The sequence below is a fragment of the Nicotiana tomentosiformis genome, chromosome 8 (genome assembly GCF_000390325.3).
Source record: "Nicotiana tomentosiformis chromosome 8, ASM39032v3, whole genome shotgun sequence".
Taxonomy (NCBI): domain Eukaryota; kingdom Viridiplantae; phylum Streptophyta; class Magnoliopsida; order Solanales; family Solanaceae; genus Nicotiana; species Nicotiana tomentosiformis.
This window is the reverse complement of record NC_090819.1, coordinates 6,874,866-6,880,382: the sequence shown is the minus strand read 5'-3', so window position 1 is coordinate 6,880,382 and position 5,517 is coordinate 6,874,866. Positions and strand designations below refer to the sequence as shown.

The 5,517-nt window shown below is 34.9% G+C and overlaps 1 long non-coding RNA gene across 1 annotated transcript; it reads left to right on the top strand.

Annotated features, from left to right (window-relative positions):
• The first annotated feature begins 357 nt into the window (after positions 1-357).
• Positions 358-3,739, top strand: LOC104101469 (uncharacterized). Its single transcript, XR_011410175.1, has 2 exons — positions 358-678; positions 2,711-3,739. It is a non-coding gene; the product is annotated as an uncharacterized lncRNA (long non-coding RNA).
• The last annotated feature ends 1,778 nt before the right edge of the window (positions 3,740-5,517 follow it).

Sequence of the window (5,517 nt, the reverse complement as noted above, 5' to 3'; positions counted from 1 at the left end):
ATATACCTCAAGGCCAAAATCAACTCCATACCTAGTCTTTAACCATTACACCACTTAGTACTCTATTCCTCTTTCGATACATTAAATTCTATTTATTTGTTTTTCCTGACATGTTGATTCAAATATAGCGCCTTTTTAAAAGACGCTATACTTTAATCTTAACGGACAAACACCCGTTAAGGTATAACGCCCTTTAAAAGAGCGTTATATATAAAAAGATCATTATATTTTCTTTTCGCACATTTTGGTTCTTTGATTTCGGGTAAATACAAGTCACGTTCAAGAACCAGAAAACGAATAAAATAAGCCAAAAACATAATCAAAAGGGGAGCTTAACCTGTCAGATATCGCCTCTAAAATCTACTTCGTTTGACCAGTGAGATACGTTGCCCAAAGGGGATGTGAAGTAGGGCCCATCAGAAGTTAAAAAACATAGAGATTGGTGCATCATCTAGCACAAGATACCTTGAAATTGACACAAAATCATTGAAAATATAAGTCAATTATACTCCCGTGAAGACTTATAATAAACTAGTATACTGACTGCTTTTGCTGATGGACTAGTCGGTGTTGCATTACTCTTGCTTTCATCTTCTACTCTTTGTTTTTGTGGGGTTTGTTTGACAATCTTTATTTGTGACCCATCATTTTTCTGAGCTCCATTTGCCGCTTCTCCTGGTAAATTTTGACTCATAATGTTATTAGCAATCTATTAGCACCATTCTTTTTTCATAGTAATTTCTTGTTGAGGTTTTTGAGCTATTCTTTGATTACGTTTATTACATTCTGGTCACTTAGTTTAGATCTGTCTGTTCATTTGAGTTTAAAAAGTTTCAGTTTTTCTGTGCTAATTCCTAATACTGGGTTCCTCTTATAATCTTGAACACTATTTGGGATATGGGTCTTTACACAAACTGCTTTGGTGTTTTATCCATAGAAGCTTTTAAAAGCATATATTTTTTACTTAACTTTGCACTTATAGTCATAAAAAAAGTAATGGTTGCGTAATTCTTCACAGCTACGAACCTAAATTTGTGTGCTTTAATGGTTTCTGGACCACAGCAAAATTTGATCTTTTTTGACTTACTGTCTAATGTATTGACCACTCTTCGTACAAAAATTATATTGTATATATAGGTAAAATATCGGATTTTAATGATATATAACATAAATTGAATCCCAGATTTTTTTTACTTATTTCAAGTTTGAACTGCCTAAATGAAATTTCTGGCTTCGCCACTGGGATATCGTTGTGGTGCTGTCCAGTAATGACAGATTTAAGCTGATGAAGAAGATGGCAATTGGGTAGAAACGAAAGGACTAATCGGGTATATGTGTTATCTTGCAGTGGTGAAATCAATTTCCGTCAGCCGTTGGTTTCTGGTAATAATAGTTGAGAATGTGTGTTAGAAATTTGTATGATGAGAAAATATACCTAACTCTAATACTTTTTACTTGTGTTTGCATAATATAGGCATGAGATGAATTTAAATAGAGTAACTTGGTGAGGCGAGGATTCATATAGCTGGCCCCGACTTGTTTGGAATTGAGTCATACTTGTTGTTTGTTTCTGCTACTCTATCTCCAGCCTAACCCTGCTAGTTAATTTCCATGGATCAGCTGGTTAAACTTCATTTTCTATCACGAGAAAATTTTAGCTGAAAATGATCGAATCTGGACAATCTTTTGGGCGTAGACATTCTTTTGTTGGTAAATCTGAGAAATATGAACAGAATTTTTCAGTTTATATCTGCCCTTTATCCTCCCAAGTTACATGATTCCACCCTTTTTAAGATGGTTAACTGTGTAGCTCTCTGAGTTAGATTTCAATGTTCTGTACTTCATCTACAGTTAGAATTCAGTTTTGTTATATACTCTGTCTGCTTTCTCATTTATGATGATAGGTGTAATTGGGTATTCGTGTTTGATTTTCTTTCTATCGACAACATATTCATATATCTGAGCTGTAAATATAAGTAAAATAACTCCCCTTTTTGTCTAAGCAGATCAGAGCCGAATGATGTAGAATTTCTCCCAGTCGCGTACTTTCCTACTAAAGAATCCATTTTGTCTCCCCATGCATTGTCAGTTTTAAAATTTTGAACTCGGCTCACATTTTAGTAGAATTTGCAGTCCACTGAAGATTATATTCTGGTGTGTATATTAGTTGTTTCCGAATCACTATTATGTTGAAGTTGTATCTTTTGTATGCCCTCCAATGACTATACGTTATTACTACTCGCCTTTATATTGCAGATAGTGCAGTTCTCTGTGTTTGTGTTTGTGTTTGTGTTTGCATTTGATCTAATATAAATTTAAGATATTGACATTTATCTTGAGGCAGGGGCGGAGCTAGCTCTTTGACGACTAGTTTGGCCAAATACAGTAGCTTTCGTCCAAACCCTGTATTTGTCTTAAAAAAAACTTGACATGTAATTATTAATTTAGAACCCAATAACTTAAAAAAGAACTAGAATCCCGAACTCATATGCTTTAATTCCTGGCTCCACCTCTGTTGGGAGGAGCTGTATTCTTAATCTCCCTTTAGCTCTTTCAAATGCTGTTCATAATATTGTATAGATGGAAAAATCATAAAATTTGAAGAAGCAACCAAATTTATGCGACCATGATTTCATGTTAATCTAGGCTATGTGGCTCATCCCATGATACAAACTTATTTATGCATGCTCTAATTGCTATTGTCTTGCAGGGTGCAACTAAATATCTGCTAGATCAATCCCAGAAAATTCGAAAAGCATGGCTCAAACATTAGAAGCAATCAAGGTCAGTGGAGGTTCTGTTAAAGTGGGAACTACTGGTAAAGTCAGTGCCTTGATGTCAAGAGAATTAGATTCCAAGAAACCTGATTCTCAGACGCCAACGTCATCCAAGAATAAGTCTCCTAGTGTTTGTGGTTTCATTCCTGGTAGCGCGACCAGTCCAAAGAGAATGAAGCCAAGAACATCAGGCGACGAAGCAAGCAGCAGCGGGACATCAAAGCATAGTAATAGTAAAAGCCCTGAATTTGTCCGGAAGATGAAGCACTACAGTAGAAAAACGCATCAAGTTCCGATACTAGAATCAGAAAATATTTCAGTAGATGGAACTCCTATTAGCCAAAAAACCGACAGAAAGGGACCTTACATGGTAGAAATTGTGGACATAAAATGCAGAAGTATGGACAGAACTTGGACAAATCCTATAAAAAATAGCCTGAAGAAACTTGGTTTCACAAAACTATCTGAGAACGCGGTCTAATTACGCAAAGCTTCAAATATCAGCCTTTAGATTCCTGTAAGTGAATCTTGAAATAGCAGTTGGTGGATTACATTCTGCAACTTCTACCATTGAGCACATGCTCGGCATCAGCTTACAGCTCTGTTTCTTCTTTTTGGGATTCGTGACTAACGATCCAAGATTTGATCTAGAGTGACTGTTAGTAGAAGCCACGTCTGAAACTTGACGACATGGCTTGTGCGTGCAGTTGTGATGGTTTAGTTGTAGCCTACTGAAGTACTCGATTTCTTGTAACACGAGGGATCCAACGGTTCCTCTGCTACCTATCTTGACTAGAGGATTATTCGCAGCCATCTTCTCAGCAACTGTAAATCCTAAGCCATTAGCTTTATATTCAGATTTTTGCATGATAGGAGGGAAAGTTGTGGTATGAGGTTGGTGTTTTGCCTTGATATGAGAATTGGTCATTCTGGTTTTAGGCCTAATTCTTAGTGCTTTCACATGACTTCTTTGCCTTATATCCTTTACCTCATAAAGTGAAACCTATGGGCTTGAATGAAGATTAGGAGGCTCTCTGATCACCTTATTCATGTGTTTGCAGTTAAAAAACTTTAAATTTGCTCACGTTGTGTACCAACTTCTAACTACTTGTGCATTCATTTTATAATAGTTCTACCTAGAATAGATCACGGGTCCGAACCATGAAATTAGTCACTAATGCTTGTATTAGGGTAGGCTATCACACTATATCCCTTGGGATGTGATCCTTCCTCGGACCCTACGTGAATGCGGGATGCTTTGTGCACCGTGCTGCTCTTTTTTTAAAACCTAGAATAGGGTGGTGATAAATTTATTTGTCTTTAACAACTTGTTTGTATGGTTGTTACTTATCTTTCATAATGTATCGTATAGTATTACATTGTACTGTATCATTTTGATGTCACTGTACTGTTTGGATAGATTGTATTATTTTTCATCATTTCATGATGTCATGCACCAACAATATGAATAATAAATTTGCAATATTATAAAGAAAAAGTAAAGTACGAGGTAGAATTATTATATGAAAAGGTATTGTATTAGGATAAAATATGATTATTTAATAATATGGAAGAGCAAGATGAGAAAAAAAAAAAAAAAAAGGGGAACGACACGACAACACCAAATCGGTCGTTTCATAAGGTGACTCTTTTCGCCATTACGTAATGATGGATTTAACGATATGATACAATAAAAATTTAAGTAACAATCAAGATAAACAATGTATTTAAAGTAACAATATGATACAATACAACAGAACCATCCAAACAAACTATAACCTTTTGTTTCAAAACATGTGTTTTTGCTGTTGAACCTAAACATCCTATAGCTTTAGGCCTCTTAAGACTACAAGTTGATCTAAGAATTAATTCTGGTAAATGAGTTATGTTTGTAGGGCCATAGGCTTTTACTTCTGTGATTAATTTCTCCTGAGTGGCAATGGAGATGGAAAATAGATGGTTGGATTTTGCACCTAAGCGTGTGGCCTAACGTCGACGAATAAATTGAGTGAAGATCATTGACGATTAAGATTCAAATTTTAGCGGAGATAACAATAAAATGAAGTTATATTTTTCCATCATTCTAAATCTAGATAGGTAAATAATTAGATACTTTTGCTAGTGGGAGATAGCAAGTACCTGATGAAATAGTAGAGGTACGCAAAAACCGGCCACAACGCCACTATTATTTTCTTAAAAATAGATGGTTGGTCCTTAAAACTTTTCTAGGAGATTTGTTCTTGAAATTAGTATTATTGGTAGTTTCTTTTGTCTTTAATAATTTTGCTTATTGAATGGAAAAATAAAATGGAGATGATGGTCTCTAGGGTTCTTGTTTGGGCTTTTTTTGGGGGGAATTTTTGTACAAATATTCAGTCGAATTTATTGTTTACTTTTCTAATTGATATACATATATTATATATGTTATACACATATTATGCATGAATTATACATATATTATATATTCGTCGTCTAATTTTAATTTTAGCGGTTGAGTGTACGACTATTTAGATTAATTCGTTTTTTTTTTTTCTCTTGGTGGTGGGGGCCTGGTAATGGTAGTGAAGTGCCTAAGTTGGCCAACTCATGTACCAATCAATTTATTGCTCTTTCATTATTTACTTTAAAGGAAAGTAGTAGAAAATAATGAAGGGAAAAAACGGAGTTGTCATTTACTTGCGAATTGCGATGTCCAAATTTGCCATACTCCATTTGCTAAGGTTAGATTGACATTCCTTTA